The following is a 19,884-nucleotide window of genomic DNA, read 5'->3' on the forward strand; positions in this document are numbered from 1 at the left end:
AAGAGAACAGAGCCATGCTGCAACCACTGCCAGTTGAGGGGAAAGGAAACTAGAAATTTAATCTCACTCTGTCTGAACCCAAAAGTTTCAAACGATCAGAGCAGTTGAATCAAATTGAATGGAGAACGGAACGTCAATTCATATAATACGGGATCTGTAAAAACCATGTTAGCTAGGACTAATGTATTGGTAAAATGTCCCCAATTCTGTATAGAGGAAAATGGGACCAAACACAAAGCTCTAGATGTGGCTGGGGTTACTTACAGATTCACGTTTAAAAGGACATCACATTTACAAATCAACATGTGTTTTCAGACCTCCAAAGTACTCTAACGTCAAGATGCAATCACATCCCAAGACATTGGTTGTGTAGATCCAGTTATGTACCTTCACCAAACACAAATCTCTTGATGTGGCTGCGGTTAAAGCAACACAAAAACATGTTTATCAGAGAGATGGAAAAGTTACTAACGTTAGCATATGGGGTTACGATGAGCATTTGGACATAGACAAACGCTCCATCCTCAGATGGCAGCGGTAACCAGGTCTAGTTGCTGAGCCTTTATTTGCACACATGTGCTACCAATTAAGGTGATCGACAGTCAGTGTCCCAGCTGGCAGAGTCATGAGGCTGCTGGCTTTTGTTGAAGCCTTTTGTTTGAGTCTTTAGTTTCGGCATGCCTTTTTGTATTTTTTTTTTTTTCTTAACATCAAAGAGGATAAATAATTAAATACTGGACTGAAACAGAATATTTACGCAGTGCATGTTTGGCTTAGTCTAACCAAACACAGTGACAAAGCCATAGCCCTAACGTTATTCAAACTTCCACAACCGGCAATCAAACTTGTCAAGGCACTGAAAGAAAAAGCACCCTGCCTGCAAAAACCCCCAATGTCATCTTAAATCTCAACACTGTACATTCCTCTCTAGGTTTCGTCATTCTAGGGTTTTTCCTGTCCACTGTGCTTTCGCTTTTGCTTTGCTTGCTTTGGGGTGTGGCTGTATCTGCTCATTAGACAGGTCCAGTGATGATTTTAGCATGTACATCTTGGTGGGGCAAACTCAAAAATGTTTTGGGGATGCATGCCAGCAAAGCCACTACACAACACTAAACAATACATTAATTGCACTATAACAGTGACAAACAGTGTCCACAAACTGTTTGGGCCTACATAAAACTGTCCCAACAGCAGTCCCAAAACCTTACCACTGCTACACCTAGCTTTCAGCGGAGCCTTGTCTGGCAATGAAAAAGTTAATTCAGCCTCATTTACTACCTTTTTAAAATGGATAGCTAAAATGGCTGACTTGCTTAAACAAATGTGGTTTCCACTGACCATTGAGATGTACAAACTATGGAATAAGGAAACGATGAAAGGATAAGAGGCAAGCCGTAATTTTGATTAAGACATTAATGAGCAGGCTAAGACGGACGCAGTCAATATAACTATTTGTTTAGCACTATTGAAATGTAGTGACAGAATTCAGAACATGGGTCGTTCTTACAGTATTCTCCCTGTGCACCAAGTCAAAACCTTAGGATAAATAAAGGGGTCATATAAGCAGACAATGAAAGCTCTTACAATATTTGATGATTACATTTCTCCAAAACAGGCTCTAGGCTACATATGCACCACCAAGTCAGAACAGCAGGCTAAATTATGAAGGGGAAAGGGACCAAATGATTGGGGTGAGGCACATGGGCTACTAACAGCTTACTTTCTAAGCTACAGTATACATAAATCCCTTGTATATTACATAATTCATGCAGCAGCATACAAGACCTTTATGGACAGTTGTGCTGTGCTCACGTTAACCTGTTAGAGCTCTAGGGGCGCTATTTCATTTTTGGATAAAAAACGTTCCCGTTTTAAGCGCGATATTTTGTCACGAAAAGATGCTCGACTATGCATATTCTTGACAGTTTTGGAAAGAAAACACTCTGAAGTTTCAGAATCTGCAAAGATTGTCTGTAAGTGCCCCAGAACTCATTCTACAGGCAAAACCAAGATGATGCATCACCCAGGAATTAGCAGAATTTCTGAAGCTCTGTTTTCCATTCTCTCCTTATATGGCTGTGATTGCGCAACGAATGAGCCTACACTTTGTCGTTCGCCCAAGGTCTTAGCAGCATTGTGACGTATTTGTAGGCATATCATTGGAAGATTGACCATAAGAGACTACATTTTCCAAGTGTCCGCCTGGTGTCCTGCGTCGAATTCGGTGCGCAATTGCCAGCTGCTTCTACTTTACCATTTGATTCAGGGGAGAAAGCATGTGTCCAAGAACGATGTATCAATGAAGAGATATGTGAAAAACACCTTGATGATTGATTCTAAACAATGTTTGCCATGTTTTCAGTCGATATTATGGAGTTAATTTGGAAAAAAGTTCGCGTTTTGAGGACTGAATTTGGGGATTTTTTTTGGTAGCCAAATGTGATGTATAAAACGGAGCTATTTCTAATACACAAGGAATCTTTTTGGAAAAACTGAGCATCTGCTATCTAACTGAGAGTATCCTCATTGAAAACATCAGAAGTTCTTCAAAGGTAAATTATTTTATTTGAAGGCTTTTATGTTTTTGTTAATGTTGCGTGCTGGATGCTAACGCTAATGCTAACGCTAAATGCTAACGCGAAATGCTAACGCTAGCTAGCTACTTTTACACAAATGATTGTTTTCCTATGGTTGAGAAGCATATTTTGAAAATCTGAGATGACAGTGTTGTTTACAAAAGGCTAAGCTTGAGAGATGGCATATTTATTTCATTTCATTTGCGATTTTCATAAATAGTTAACGTTGTGTTATGCTAATGAGCTTGCTGATAGATTTACACAATCCTGGATACAGGGGTTTTTTCATAGCTAAACGTGACGCAGAAAACGGAGCGATTTGTCCTAAACAAATAATCTTTCAGGAAAAACTGAACATTTGCTATCTGAGAGTCTCCTCATTGAAAACATCTGAAGTTCTTCAAAGGTAAATGATTTTATTTGAATGCTTTTCTGTTTTTTTGTGTAAATGTTGCCAGCTGAATGCTAATGCTAAATGCTACGTTAGCCATCAATACTGTTACACAAATGCTTGTTTTGCAATGGTTGAGAAGCATATTTTGAAAATCTGAGATGACAGTGTTGTTAACAAAAGGCTAAGCTTGAGAGCTAGCATATTTATTTCATTTCATTTGCGATTTTCATGAATAGTTAACGTTGCGTTATGGTAATGAGCTTGAGTCTGTATTCACGATCCCGGATCCGGGATGGGGAGATCAGAAAGGTTAACAGGAAGGTGGCACAACGGCCTTTCTTGTGGGCAAATTTTGTCATCAAAGTCTGGCATTCTCTGGATTGATGTTGCTTTCAAAACAACTAGAAACTCTGAAATAAACAAGGTTGAATCATGACATCAGTGATCTTCACGTAGGAGCTCTAGAAAGAGGCCCGAGTTCCCGACTTGGATTTCCGAGTTATTTTCCCAGTCGGAGCTCGTTCTTCCCCCAGAGTTACCTGTTGTCTTGAACTCACTGAAGTCTGAGATTGCCCGGTTGTTTTGAAAGCAGTAGAAGTCTGGATTGACAGCATGGCCAATGTATTCAACCTTTTCTGGACCATGGCATTGCATGTGAATGTTTATCATTTTAAGCTTGGAAAAGAGAGCTTTAAACCCAAACTTGGACTACACACCCTCTCCACCGAATAGCAGGGGAAGCAAAATAGTGATTGCTTACAACGCATGCAGTTAGTCACTGATTCCTACCAACCACTCATTGTTGAATTTGCAATTTCCAACTTGTTGTTTAACCTCTCTAGGCTAGGGGGCGGTATTTTCACGTCCGGATGAAAAGCGCGCCCAAAGTAAACTGCGTGCTACTCAGGCCCAGGAGCTAGGATATGCATTTCATTAGTAGATTTGGATAGAAAATACTCTGAAGTTTCTAAAACTGTTTGAATAATGTCTGAGTATAACATAACTTATTTGGTAGGCAAAACCCAGAGGACAAACCATCCAGGATTTTTTTGTTGTTGAGGTGACTGTATTCAATGGGTTTTCTATGTGGATCTAGATTTCTACGGCACTTTGTTGCAGTTCCTATTGCTTCCACTAGATGTCAGTCTTTAGAAATTGGTTGATGTTTTTCCTTTGAGTAATGAAGAAGTAGCCATTTCCTATCTGGGTGGATAGCCAAGTGTACTGTTGTGGTTGGTGCACGCGACCTGAAGCTCGCTCCACTTTCATTTTGTCCGCTATTGAATGCAGTTTATCCTGTCTTAAACATTATCGATTATTTACATTTAAAAAAACTAAAGTTGGATCAAGCAAGTTATTTGAAATGTTTGGACAAAGTTTACAGGTGACTTATTAGATCATGTGTAGTCATGTCGGGAGAGTTCAAACGGGTGTTTTTCTGAATCAAACGCACCAAATAAAATTGACATTTTGGAGCTATAACAACAGAATTAATTGAACAAAAGGACCATTTGTGATGTTTATGGGACATATTGGAGTGCCAACAGAAGAAGCTCTTCAAAGTTAAGGCATGAATTATACCGTTATTTCTGAGTTTTGTGTCAGGCCTGGCGGGCTGAAATATGATTGTCATGTGTTTGTTTGCTTTCGCTATAAAGCTTTTGTGAAATCTGACACTGTGGCTGGATTAACAAGTAAAGCTTTAATTTGGTATATTGCACTTGTGATTGTATGAAAGTGAAATATTTCTAATAATTTAATTTGGCGCTCTGCCATGTCACCGGATGTTGTCAAATCGATTCAGATAACGGGATTTGATCCCTAAGAAGTTTTTATGTTTGTGTCCAATGGCTGATGAGAACCGATACGTTTTGTCTATAATTTCTGGTAGCAAAGGATTGAAAATGATTTGCCAGTAGAATGTCAATGTGATTCATGATTTTGTAATAGAGGTCGTGCGATTAGGGCCGATTTCAAGTTTCTAACAAATCAGTAATCGGTATTTTTGTACGCCGATTATGGCCGACTGAAGTGCATTCCATGAGGAAACTACGTAGCGAGCTGAATACCTGTTACGCAAGTGCAGCAAAGAGCCAACTTAATTTATTAAAAAACAAATCAATCTTCACATAATCACTAGTTAATTACACATGGTTGATATTATTACTAGGTTAACTAGCTTGTCCTGCGTTGCATATAATCAATACGGTGCCTGTTAATTTATCATCACAGCATACTTCGCCAAACGGGGGATGATTTTTCAAAAGCACATTTGCGAAAAAAGCACAATAGTTGCACAAATGTACCTAACCATAAACATCAATGCCTTTCTTAAAATCAATACACAGAAGTATATTCTTTTAAACCTGCATATATAGTTAAAAGAAATTCATGTTAGCAGGCAATATTAACTAGGGAAAATTGTGTCACTTCTCTTGTGTTCATTGCACACAGAGTCAGGGTATATGCAACAGTTTGGGCTGCCTGGCTAGTTGCGAACTAATTTGCCAGAATTTTACATAATTATGAAATAACATTGAAGGTTGTGCGATGCAACAGCAATATCTAGACTTAGGGTTGCCGTCTGTTCGATAAAATACGTAACGGTTCTGTACTTCACTGAAAGAATAAATGTTTTGTTTTCGAAATGATAGTTTCCGGATTTTACCATATTAAATTACCAACGGCTCGTATTTCTGTGTTTATTATATTATAATTAAGTTTATGATTTGATAGAGCAGTCTGACTGAGCGGTGGTAGGCGGCAGCAGGCTCGTAAGTATTCACCCAAACCTTACTGCGTTTGCCAGCAGCTCTTAGCAATGCATGCTTCACATCACTGTTTATGACTTCAAGCCTATCAACACCTGAGATTAGGCTGGCAATACAAAAGTGCCTATTAGAACAACCAATAGTCAAAAGGTATATGAAATACAAATGGTATAGAGAGAAAGTCGACATAATTCCAATAATAACTACAACCTAAAACTTCTTAATGGGAATATTGAAGAACTAGGAATATTGAACCACCAGCTTGTATATGTTCTCATGTTCTGAGCAAGGAACTTAAACGTTAGTTTTTTTTAAATGGCACATATTGCACTTTTACTTTCTTCTCTAACACTGTGTTTATGCATTATTTAAACCAAATTGAGCATGTTTCATAATTTATTTGAGATTAAATAGATTTTACTTATGTATTATATTAAGTTAAAATAAGTGTTCATTGAGTATTGTTGTAATTGTCATTAATTAATTTGTGTGTACACACACACAAAAATCGTCTGGTTAATCGGTATTGGCTTTTTTTGGTCCTCCAATAATCGGTATCGGTCGACCTCTATTTTGTAAGTAAGATGTTGACATGATCAGTCCAATCAAAGCTACTGTAGATAACGTGATTTGACGTATTTTTAAATTTTTTATCTGTGACCAATGACCTTGCGCCTTTCTTGGATGGGCACTTCTACTGTAACTCTAAGGCAGCACCCAAGGGGGCTTGAACTTTCTATCTCTCCCTATAGATTTGTTGGTGATGTAGTGTCTCCATGAGTGAGAACACTGAGCCAATCACGGCGCAACTAGAGAATATTACCAACCCCTACGCTCTGTATTTTCCTCTGGCTGCCCCTCCACCACAGAAAGCCCCGAGCTAGGCTGAAGCAGATGCATTTGAGCTGCCTTACTCAAGAAACCCCCCCCCCAAAAAACGACCATGCCGCTTTATTAACAAAAAAAAATATTGCATTGTTTGCAAACATACTGTATGTGACTCGTATTAATGCCAAAATAACATGCAAAACAGGCAAACAAGGAGGGGCTCAACACCCTTTGAATATGACCGGTGTCAGTAAACGTCGGCAAAAAAAATACAAAATTCAGTCACCAACGTTCTAGATAACATGACAACAGCCTAACCGGCTCTGCTAGGGACAGTCTAATGGTCAGAGTGAGGTGCTCTCTGATTTGTGTCTGGAAGTAGCTAGCAAGCTAGCCAACTTTAGCCAGTTGGCTCGGCTGCAGAACACTCGGCTCAACCCTAATTCTCAACCAGAGCTTCCAATGTGCGCTCTGAACGCTCTAAGAGCGAAATGCTCTGGATTTCCTAACAGAACGAAAATCGGACAACTCCGAGAGCAAACTCTGGCACTCCAGAGTGAATTTTTAGAACACACCCATTATAACCACCTTCATTACAGAGGCCATCCTGGCATATGAACCTAAAATATTGAGTTATTCATAGCCGACTGGCATAATACTCTGGGCTCATTCATTAACACCAGGTAAAACAAATCAAAATCATACATTCGCTGTTTACCAGCTTGTGTAGGCCTTAATGAGAGCAGAAAGGCATTGAAATATATTGAAAGTTGTAGAGGGATTGACAGTGTACAAAACATTAAGAACACTTGCTCTTTCCATGACATGGACTGACCATGTGAATCCATTGAAAGCTATGATCCCTTATTGATGTCACTTGTTAAATCTACTTCAAATCAGTGTATATGAAGGGGACTGATTAAAGAAGGATTTTTAAGTCTCAAGACAATTGAAACATGGATTGTGTACGTGTGCCATTCAGAGGGTGAATGGGAAGACAAAATATTTAAGTGCGGGGTATGGTAGTACAAGCCAGGCGCAATGGTTTGTGTAAAGAACTGCCTGCCACGCAGCTGGGTTTTTCACGCTCAACAGTTTCCCGTGTGTATCAAGAATGGTCCACCACCCAAAGAACATCCAGCCAACTTCACACAACTGTGGGAAGCATTGGAGTCAACATTGTCCAGCATCCATGTGGAATGCTTTCGACACCTTGTAGAGTCCATGCCTAGATGAATTGAGAACGTTTTGAGGGCAAAAAGGTGGGTGCTCAGTGTATATCTATACTGGGAAGGGAAGTAAAGGGGACACCTAATCAGTTGCAAAACTGAATGCATTCAACCGAAATGTGTCTTCCGCATTTAACCCAACCCCTCTGAATCCGAGGTGCGGGGGCTGCCTTAATCGATGTCCACATCATTGGCACCAGGGGAGCAGTTGTTGGGGGTTAACTGCCTTGCTCATGGGCAAAAACAGCAGATTTTCCCAACTTGCCGGCTCTGGGATTTAAACCATTGACCTTTTGGTTACCGGCCCAACACTGTTAACAGCTAGACTACCTGTCGCCCACTGTAGGGGCCTGTAAGGTCATATTGTCTTCTGATAATCACATAATGCTGTCCGTGTAACTCTAATAACCTGATGGCACTTGTGTTGTTGGTAACAACAGCCTCAGCAAATATTTAGTTTTATCTGCTGCCCCATACAATTTATAGACAAAGGGTTTAGCAGTCCCTCGTGGCTGCAGCCCGGGCACAGATTACTGCTGTCTGCAGCACAGAGGTCAGTTAGGCCTATAGGCTGTGTCTAAAATGGCACCCTAATCCCTACGGTCCCTGGTCAAAAGTAGTGCACTATGAAGAGAACAGTGCGAAATTTGGGACGCATTCATAAAACTGTGCTACAGTACGCAAAGTTCACTAATACAAACCAAAAGCCAACAGTAACAGTGGCACTTAAAAAGCTATTTTGTTTGGGGAGGATTTTGCTGATCTGGATGCTTTTGGGCCCATTCATTTACATGTTCCACTGTAGAAGAGTGAATTGATGGATAAAAAAAAAATGCATGATGAACACATAAAAAGGTACACAGTACAGGGCACACAAACGCAGTAGAGGTCATTGCCAAGGCATAACTCCAAAACAAAATCTTTGCGTGTGGTATAGGAGATCGTGTTGAAACTGCACTCTTTTCATTAACACAAAAGTAGGAAACAGAATATGGCAAAATAACATAACTCCACAATAGCCATGTTTAAGTACAGGGCCAGATCCAGACATAAGCGGTCGCTTAGAAAAACCCCTGGCAGTTTAGGAACTCAGTTCGGGTCTCAACTTACTATTGAGAGTAAGAATAGCATAATACACGAGGAGCAATTTCATAATTTGGTTGTGCATCAGCAGTTTATGTTTGTACAAAAACCGCCAAATGAAAGCTGACAGTCTGCACTTACACCCCACAGTCATTGTATTATGTAATATCTAAAGAGCTGGGGTACAAAGCCAAAACAACAAATGGTCACTTTTCCAATAGTTTTGGAGCTAACTGTATATTTCACTTTTCTACCAACGGAGGCACTCAAAGCGCCCTACAGAGTAAGGGGGAGACTCACCTCATCCACCACCAATGTGCAGCACCCACCTGGGTGATGTACGTCCACCATTTTTGAACCAGAACGCTCACCACACATCAGATGGAGTGGTGAGGAGTGATATGCCAATTAGGAATGAGGGGGATGAGTAGGTGGCCATGATGGAATGGGGCCAGGTTGGGAATTTAACCATGACACCGGGGTTAACACTCCTACTCTTGTGATGTGGGATTTTTTATGACCACAGAGAGTTAGGACACCCATTTAACGTCTCATCCGAAAGACAGCACCCTACGCAGGGCAATATCCTTAGACTAGAGGGAAGAGTGCCCCCTACAACCCTCCAACACCACTTCCAGCAGAATCTGGTCTACCATCCAGAGATCGACCAGGATCAACCCTGCTTAGCTTCAGAGGCAAGCCAGCAGTGGTATGCATGGTGATATGTTGCTGACATGTCAGCTAGGCTTGAGCGGTATACTGTATACCGGGGTATTAGGAAATAGCCACAGGATGGTTTTTCAATACCGTCAAATCAAATTTTATTGGTCACATACACATGGTTAGCAGATGTTAGTGCGAACGTCGTGAAATGCTTGTGCTTCTAGTTCCGACAGTGCAGTAATATCTAACAATGACCTAATACACACAAATCAAATCTGTGTACCTAACCATAAACACCAATGCCTTTCTTAAAATCAATACACAGAAGTATATATTTTTAAACCTGTATATTTAGCTAAAAGAAATCCAGGTTAGCAGGCAATATTAACCAGGTACGCTTGTCTCTCGGTCCCAGTTTTGATGCACCTGTACTGACCTCGCTTTCTGGATGGTAGCGGGGTAAATAGGCAGTGGCTAGGGGGTGTTTGTCCTTGATGATCTTTTTGGTCTTCCTGTGCCATCGGGTGCTGTATGTCTCCTGGAGGGCAGGTAGTTTGCCCCTGGTGATGCGTTGTGCAGACTGCACCACCCTCTGGACAGCCTTGCAGTTGTGGGCGGTGCAGTTGCCGTACCAGGCGGTGATACAGCCTGACAGGATGCTCTCATCTGTAAAAGTTTGTGGGGGTTTTAGGTGATAAGTCACATTTCTTCAGCCACATTTCTTCAGCCTCCTGAAGTTGAAGAGGCGCTGTTGCGCCTTCTGCCCCACACTGTCTGTGATGTGTACGCCGAGGAACTTAAAACTTTCCATCTTCTCCACTGCTGTCCCGTCGATGTGGATAGGGGGGTGCTAACTAATTCTTTGAAGTTTTTCTATAAATGTTCATATTTGTAGCTACTTTAAGGAAATACCTGCAGTCAACTTATGCAATATGTTAGAAGATAAAGCAGATTGCGTTCTTCATTTCACTTGTCACATTATTTTCCATTATGAAGCTTACCGTAGTTCCCCAGAACAGTTGAGCCAGTCATGTGTGTGTTTGTAAATAGCACAACTGGAGAAAGAGGGAGCAGGTGAGTCCAACTATGTATTTGTATTGATTAAGGATCCCCAAGGCAGCAGCTTCTCTTCCTGGGGTCCAGCAACATTAAGGCAGTCATATACATGACATTTCATAACACATTAAGTGTGTTCCCTCAGGCCACTACTCTACAATCACATTTCTGCAATACAAAATCCATGTATACGTGTGTAGAGAGCATGTCCTATCATGTGTATGTGTGTCTGTGTCTCTCTTCACAGCCTCCACTGTGTATTTGTATGTGTTTTTTAAAAATCTGACTACTGCTTGCATCAGTTAGTTAGTTACCTGATGTAGAATTAGAGTTCCATGTAGCCATGGCGCTATGTAGTACTGTGCACCTCCCATAGTCTGTTTTTGACTTTGGGATTTTGAAGAGACCTTTGGAGACATGTTTTGTGGGGTAAGCATGGGTAGCTGTAGTTTGAAACAGACACCTCGACGCATTCAGCATTCATACAAAAACAAGTAATGAAGTCAATCGCTCATCCACTTTGAACCATGAGATTTACATGCATATTATTGGACCAGCTGTGCTGCCCTGTTCTGAGCCAACTGTCATTTTCTGAGCTCCCTCTTTGTGGCACCTGAATGTCATCCTCCGATACACAACCCATCCAGCCGTACTGCTTCTTAAACACAGCGCGCATCCAACCCGGAAGCCAGCCGCACCAACCTTGGCTAGCGCGCACTGCGCCCGGCCCGCCACAGGAGTCGCTGGTGCGCAATGAGACAAGGAGATCCCTACCGACCAATCCCTCCCTAACCCGGACGACGCTAGGCCAATTGTGCGTCGCCCCACGGACCTCCCGGTCGCGGCCGGTTACGACAGAGCCTGGGCGCGAACCCAGGGACTCTGATGGCACAGCTGGCGCTGCAGTACAGCGCCCTTAACTGCGCCACCCGGGAGGCCCATTTAAAGGTCATGTTAACCACTATTATAGAACACATAACAAATCACATAAGTTGCATTGACTCGTTATTTAGGCTTGCCATAACAAAGGGGTTGAAAACTTTGACTCAAGATATTTCAGCTTTTCATTTTTATAAATTTCGAAATGTTTCCCCCAAAAAAATCCCACTTTGACATTATGGGATATTGTGTCAAGATCAACTGATTATGATTTTTCAATGCCTGTACCGATTATTGGAGGACCAAAAAAAGCTGATACTGATTAAATCGGCCGATTTCTTAAAATGTATTTGTAATAATGACAATTACAACAATACTGAATGAACACTTATTTTAACTTAATATAAAACATCAATAAAATCAATTTAGCCTCAAATAAATAATGAAACATGTTCAATTTGGTTTAAAATAGTGCAAAAACAAAGTGTTGGAGAATAAAGTAAAAGTGCAATATGTGCCATGTAAGAAAGCTAACGTTTAAGTTCCTTGCTCAGAACATATGAAAGCTGGTGGTTCATTTTAACATGAGCCTTCAATATTCCCAGGTAAGAAGTTCTAGGTTGTAGGTATTATAGGAATTATAGGACTATTTCTCTCTCTTCGTTTTGTATTTCATATACCTTTGACTATTGGATGTTCTTATAGGCACTTTAGTATTGCCAGTGTAACAGTATAGCTTCCGTCCCTCTCCTCGCTCCTACCTGGGCTCAAACCAGGAACACATCGACAATAGCCACCCACAAAGCAGCGTTACCCATGCAGAGCAAGGGGAACAACCACTCCAAGTCTCAGAGCGAGTGACGTTTGAAACGCTATTAGCACGCACCCCGCTAACTAGCTAGCCATTTCACATTGGTTACACAAGCCTAATCTCTGGAGTTGATGGGCTTTAAGTCAAACAGAGCAATGCTTGAAGCACAGCAAAGAGCTGCTGGCGAAAATGCACGAAAGTGCTGTTTGAATGAATGCTTACGAGCCTGCTGGTGCCTACCATCGCTCTGTCAGACTGCTCTATCAAATCATAGACTTAATTATAACATAACACACAGAAATACGAGCCTTAGGTCATTAATATGGTTGAATCCGGAAACTATCATCTCGAAAACAAGACGTTTATTATTTTAGTGAACTACGGAACCGTTCCGTATTTTATCTAACGGGTGACATCCATAAGTCTAAATATTCCTGTTACATTGCACAACCTTCAATGGTATGTCATAATTAAGTAAAAACTCTGGCAAATTAGGTTAACAAGAAATTTGTGGAGTGGTTAAAAAAACGAGTTTTAATGACTCCAACCTAAGTGTATGTAAACTTCCGACTTCAACTGTATCTGAAAATAACCATCCTTTAGGTCGACTGGGGTGAACCAGTTGCCTCAATGAATAGAGCGAGACAGCACGTTGAATGTGAACTTATTCAGATAGCTGTTGAGGACCAGTAGGTCTCCTCCCCCATAGCTGTTGAGGACCAGTAGGTCTCCTCCCCCTTTTTGGGAACCAGGAATCACCAGGAATCACCAATAGAAGTCGAAATGGCTCTCTGCCGCTGGTATCGCCCTGACAGTCCCATAAAAGAGAGGAGAATGCCTGCAGAGTCGCGTCAACACTGATTTCAAAATGTTGTTGAAAATAGGTGGTCCCAGAACAAACTGCAGTCTGTACCCCTTCGTAACCGTGGACAAGACCCAGGGCTGGACTGCAAACGTACGCCAGTTCCCTGCTCTGGTGGCGACTAGCCTACAGGTTGGTAGACTCTTGATCACCAGTGGTGCCAAAGGCGATGGAGTGAGTATCCTTTCTATTGTATTTTTGCTTTGTCCTTGGCATGATGCCTGGTACAGCAGACACTTTTTATTGAAAAGAGCAGTGATGACACACTGGAACAGTGCTTGGGGGCGACTGACAATTTGGTCTCTGGGCTCGAACCAGGGACCCTCTGCACACATCGACAACAGTCTCCCGCAAAGCATCGTTACCTATCGCTCCACAAAAGCCACGGCCATTGCAGAGCAAGGGAAACAACTACTTCAAGGTCTCAGACCGAGTGATGTCACCGATTGAAACGCTATTAGTGCGCACCCCGCTAACTAGCTAGCCATTTCACACCGGTTACAGCAGCTAAATCTATACAGGTAGACTACAAATGCATGCTGGGCCGGGCATGCCCTGAGCTCGTGAAGTGACGCTACTGGAGCGAAATTGGCGCGGGCGAGAAGGCTAATGGTGCTCCAGCCTTTGGGAATCTCGCTCTGCGCTCCAGTCAAATTGGGGACGCTCTGCTCACATACTCTGGGTATTGAATTAGCTAAAGACAGTGGTCTAGATTCTAGGAGGCTGCAGAAACAGGGGAAGAAACAAATCAGTTGCTTTGTTATTTAACTTAAAACGAATCACGACCCGACATAGTATATTAACACTGACAATGGTTGGCTGTTAATTGACTCTCAAATCCATGTATCGGTGTGAGGCAAGTGACTTATAGAGAGCCAGCCCTGACTTCTCCGTGCCATTGGAGTTCGAAAATGAGAGCAAGAGTTCAAAGTCCTACAACCTCCAGCGCAGTATGACAAAATCAACAGTACAAAACCAATGATATTAAACTGTTTTAAGCAATTGATCGTGTCATTGGCTATAAAGTTATATACTAACATCACCAATCTGAGGTCAAAAGGCTGTGTAAGTAGTAACACATCCTGTCCACATAACGGAAAGTAGCATAATATAAATTAACTCTAATAGTTCACCTAATTTCCGTTTAGGTGACAAAACAAGCGTAGCGTAGATGATTCTACAAATGTAGAAACCGCTGTGAAATATATTTTCAATAAACGAAAGTAAAAAAAGAAACTACTGGAAGCATAGAAAAAGAGCAAATATGACATCTAACTCTTCTTAAACATGCTTTCAATGAAAAATAAATGAGAATTATGTCAATTTGAATTTGGTCGGGTCACCCAAAATCTTACATATTGCAGTTCTTTAAATAATGATGGCAAAAATTAAATATTTTAATCTAGGGTTATAGTAAATGAAGCAAATCCACAGATTATTGGAACGATCACATTTTGATCGCTAGTTTAACCATTTTGAGAGACTAAAAATGCTCGTTTTCACAATTGAAACGGGAGTTCTAGAAATAGTTAACACTGACAAGTAGTTTCCATAGTGACTGTGCAGCAGCACCTTAAATTGCCCTCCCTATTCGGAGTAAGATTGTGTGATATTTAGCAGTGGTGATATTCACATTTCCTGAAATTACGTTATCTATGGCCACGCTTTACACTACAGAGACAAGCCTACCCTAACCTACACATATGCTTAAACATATGTATGTATATTAAATTAGCCAACAATTTAGAACTACAGGAGCGAAAGCTCGCAGAAACTGGTCGTCAGAAGTCCTAAAAAAAAACATTTCCTTATAGCTTCATACGGCAGCATAAAGCCGATACTGTGTTGCCCTACATAGCCCAGTCAAACGTGAGCTTCACACCAAAGGCTCTATGAAAAACCTACTGTTTCTCAGAAAACTGGAGCTTATCAACTTCACCGGTGAGAGTAGTACTTGTATACGTACCGTTTGCAGACAGTCATTTGCCAGCCGGTATCCCTAATTTGTCACGGTCGTATCTCCTCAACAATCGCAGCTCACTTCAGCTCGACATTGAATCGTCTCGCGGCACTATGATCTGACCATGTGACCAGGTAAACCGCTCTTCCACGTGATACAACGTTATAGTCAAAGATGATGGATAAATAAAGATGTCCCACTCAGTCCGTTTAACATTAAAAAAACTATCAGTTCCGGTCTGCTTAACGGGGTGGCTCTCCCATAGGCAACAATGTATTACAGCTGGGCCTGGTCCCGCAAATACCGAAAGTATTCTGGGCTGGGTCTGGTCTGTTTGACACTGGGCACATACGCCAATTCAACGTCTATTCCAAATTGGTTCTATGTCATTTCATTGGCATGACAACGTTGATTCAACCAGTGTGTGCCGAATGTGTTAGTTCATTGACTGTATATGAATCACAAAAACGAGGGAGTGGGACGTCTCGCTTCCTCTTCCAAATCGGTTTTTGACCATTATCATGTTACACACATATTCACTCTGGAGTGTCAGAATGCGCTCTGGGCATGTGTAAATTAGGTGCATTGTCAGATTGTCCGTTCGTAAATTCCGTGTATTTCGCCCTCGGACCTCACACTGGACGCAATGGCCGAGGAGTTGTGTTGATCCGTTTGTTCTGACTTCATAACGGCAATCAAGCAGCCAAGCTAACTGGCTAAAGTTGGCTAGCTTGCTAGCTACTTCCAGACACAAATGAGAAAACACCTCTGAACATTTAATTCGCCCTAGCAGAGCTTGTTAGTGTGTTCATGTTATCAAGAGGGTTAGTGCCTTTAACTGTGTTACTGGCAACAAGTTAATAAAAACATTTAGCCAATGTGTACTTACACATGTCATAACAAACAGGGTTTGGGCATTCATAAATTATTCAATTATTCTGTGCTCTGGCACTCTCAAATAAGAGTGCTTTGAAATCGGAGTAGATTGCCAGGGTGAGTTTAAGAACACACCCTTACTCTGGCCGTGTATTTATCAATAAAACATCACAAAACGGTGCAAACAGAAAGTGTGATTTGGCTGCTGGGGGGGGGGGGCAAGAAGAGCCCAGCTCCATTAAAACCATTGACAACTAACTACATGCCGTTTTCAAGGGATTGTTAAACAAATGTTATAACTATGTGGTTTTAATATAATCACCTCTTAAAGAGCACAGTCGGAACCACAGGAGGCTGGTTGCACCTTAATTGGGGAGAACGGGTTCGTGGTAATGGCTGGAGAGGAATGGGTTGAATGGTATCAAATACATCAAAAACATATTTATTTTAATGTTACCTTTATTTAACCAGGTAGGCAAGTTGAGAACAAGTTCTCATTTACAATTGCGATCTGGCCAAGATAAAGCAAAGCAATTCGACACATAAAACACATAGTTACACATTGAGTAAAAAACAAACATACAGTCAATTATACAGTAGAAAAATAAGTCTATATACAATGTGAGAAAATGAGGGAGGTAAATGCAAAAAAAGGCCATGGTGGCGAAGTAAATACAATATAGCAAGTAAAACACTGGAATGGTAGATTTGCAGTGGAAGAATGTGCAAAGTAGAAATAAAAATAATGGGGTGCAAAGGAGCTAAATAAATAAATAAATACAGTAGGGGAAGAGGTAGTTGTTTGGGCTAAATTATAGATGGGCTATGCACAGGTGTAGTAATCTTTGAGCTACTCTGACAGCTGGTGCTTAAAGTTAGTGAGGGAGATAAGCGTTTCCAGTTTCAGAGATTTTTGTAGTTCGTTACAGTCATTGGCAGCAGAGAACTGGAAGAAGAGGCGGCCAAAGGAAGAATTGGTTTGGGGGTGACCAGAGAGATATTCCTGCTGGAGCGCATGCAACAGGTGGGTGCTGCAGCGAGCTGAGATAAGGGGGGGCTTTAACTAGCAGGGTCCTGTAGATGACCTGGAGCCAGTGGGTTTGGCGACGAATATGAAGCGAGGGCCAGCCAACGAGAGCATACAGGTCGCAGTGGTGGGTAGTATATGGGGCTTTGGCGACAAAAGTGATAGACTGCATCCAATTTATTGAGTAGGGTATTGGAGGCTATTTTGTAAATGACATCGCCAAAGTCGAGGATCGGTAGGATGGTCAGTTTTACAAGGGTATGTTTGGCAGCATGAGTGAAGGATGCTTTGTTGAGAAATAGGAAGCCAATTCTAGATTGAACTTTGGATTGGAGATGTTTGATGTGAGTCTGGAAGGAGTTTACAGTCTAGCCAGACACCTAGGTATTTGTAGTTGTCCACATGTTATAAGTCAGAACCGTCTAGAATAGTGATGCTGGACAGGCGGGCAGGTGCAGGCAGCGATCAGTTGAAGAGCATGCATGTAGTTTTACTTGTATTTAAGAGCAGTTGGAGGCCACGTAAGGAGAGTTGTATGGCATTGAAGCTCGTCTGGAGGGTTGTTAACACAGTTTCCAAAGAAGGGCCAGAAGTATACAGAATGGTGTCGTCTGCGTAGAGGTGGATCAGAGACTCACCAGCAGCAAGAGCGACATCCTTGATGTATACAGAGAAGAGAGTGGGCACAAGAATTGAACCCTGTGGCACCCCCATAGAGACCGCCAGAGGCCCGGACGACAGCCCCCCCGATTTGACACATTGAACTCTATCAGAGACGTAGTTGGTGAACCAGGGGAGGCAATCATTTGAGAAACCAAGGCTATTGAGTCTGCAGATGAGGATGTGGTGATTGACAGAGTCTAAAGCCTTGGCCAGGTCAATGAAAACGGCTGCACAGTATTGTTTCTTATCGATGGCGGTTAAGATATCGTTTAAGACCTTGAGCGTGGCTGAGGTACACCCATGACAAGCTCTGAAACCAGATTGCGTAGCGGAGAAGGTGTGATGGGATTCGAAATGGTCGGTAATCTGTTTATTGACTTGGCTTTCGAAGACCTTAGAAAGGCAGGGAAAGATAGATACAGTGGGGCAAAAAAGTATTTAGTCAGCCACCAATATTGCAAGTTCTCCCACTTAAAAAGATGAAGCCTGTAATTTTCGTCATAGGTACACTTCAACCATGACAGACAAAAGTAGGAAAAAAAATCCAGAAAATCACATTGTAGGATTTTTAATGAATTTATTTGCAAATTATGGTGGAAAATAAGTATTTGGTCACCTACAAACAAGCAATATTTCTGGCTCTCACAGACCTGTAACTTCTTCTTTAAAGAGGCTCCTCTGTCCTCCACTCGTTACCTGTATTAATGGCCCCTATTTGAACTTGTTATCAGTATAAAAGACACCTGTCCATAACCTCAAACAGTCACACGCCAAACTCCACTATGGCCAAGACCAAGGAGCTGTCAAAGGACACCAGAAACAAAATTGTAGACCTGCACCAGGCTGGGAAGACTGAATCTGCAGTAGGTAAGCAGCTTGGTTTGAAGAAATCAACTGTGGGAGCAATTATTAGGAAATGGAAGACATACAAGACCACTGATAATCTCCCTCGATCTGGGGCTCCATGCAAGATCTCACCCCGTGGGGTCAAAATGATCACAAGAACGGTGAGCAAAAATCCCAGAATGACACCTAGTGAATGACCTGCAGAGAGCTGGGACCAAAGTAACAAAGTCTACCATCAGTAACACACTACGCCGCCAGGGACTCAAATCCTGCAGTGCCAGACGTGTCCCCCTGCTTAAGCCAGTATATGTCCAGGCCTGTCTGAAGTTTGCTAGAGAGCATTTGGATGATCTAGAAGAAGATTGGGAGAATGTCATATGGTCAGATGAAACTAAAATATAACTTTTTGGTAAAAACTCAACTCGTCGTGTTTGGAGGACAAAGAATGCTGAGTTGCATCCAAAGAACACCATACCTACTGTGAAGCATGGGGGTGGAAACATCATGCTCTGGGGCTGTTTTTCTGCAAAGGGACCAGGACGACTGAAAGAATGAATGGGGCCATGTATCGTGAGATTTTGAGTGAAAACCTCCTTCCATCAGCAAGGGCATTGAAGATGAAACGTGGCTGGATCTTTCAGCATGACAATGATCCCAAACACACCGCCCGGGCAACGAAGGAGTGGCTTCGTAAGAAGCATTTCAAGGTCCTGGAGTGGCCTAGCCAGTCTCCAGATCTCAACCCCATAGAAAATCTTTGGAGGGAGTTGAAAGTCTGTGTTGCCCAACAACAGCCCCAAAACATCACTGCTCTAGAGGAGATCTGCATGGAGGAAGGGGCCAACATATCAGCAACAGTGTGTGACAACCTTGTGAAGACTTCCAGAAAACGTTTGACCTCTGTCATTGCCAACAAATGGTATATAACAAAGTATTGAGATAAACTTTTGTTATTGACCAAATACTTATTTTCCACCATAATTTGCAAATAAGAACGCAGAACGCCATAGAATGTTTTTGTGTTGGTTAAGGGCAGTCAGGTCTGGAGAGAACCAATGGCTATATCTGTTCCTGGTTCTAATTTTCTTGAATGGGGCATGTTTATTTAACCTGTTGAGTGTAGGGGGCAGTATTTTGATGTTTGGATGACAAACATACCCAAATTAAACTGCCTATTTCTCAGGCCCAGAATCTAGAATATGCATATAATTGTCCGATTAGGATAGAAAAACTAAAGTTTCTAAAACTGTCAAAATATTGTCTGTGAGTATAACAGATTTAATATTGCAGGCGGAAACCTGAGGAAAATCCAACCCAGACGTGCTGTTTTTCCTGAAAGCTCTCTGTTCCATTGACTGCC

General features: G+C 41.8%; 1 protein-coding gene across 8 annotated transcripts in view; it reads right to left on the reverse strand.

Moving 5' to 3' along the window:
• LOC110535624 (phosphatidate phosphatase LPIN2) overlaps positions 1–15,505 on the reverse strand; it is a 36,558-nt gene extending 21,053 nt beyond the window's left edge. For 2 of the 8 annotated variants that reach the window (XM_090189965.1, XM_090189964.1), the window contains exon 1: positions 15,119–15,501. The gene's annotated coding sequence lies outside the window, so the exon portion shown is untranslated. Of the gene's footprint in view, positions 1–15,118 lie in introns of all 8 variants that reach the window. The other 6 variants (XM_021620737.3, XM_090189963.1, XM_021620735.3 and 3 more) reach the window with 4 other exon arrangements.
• Positions 15,506–19,884: the final 4,379 nt, after the last annotated feature.

Source organism: Oncorhynchus mykiss, chromosome 11 (assembly GCF_057628025.1).
Source record: "Oncorhynchus mykiss isolate SJ-2025 chromosome 11, ASM5762802v1, whole genome shotgun sequence".
Classification (NCBI taxonomy): Eukaryota; Metazoa; Chordata; class Actinopteri; order Salmoniformes; family Salmonidae; genus Oncorhynchus; species Oncorhynchus mykiss.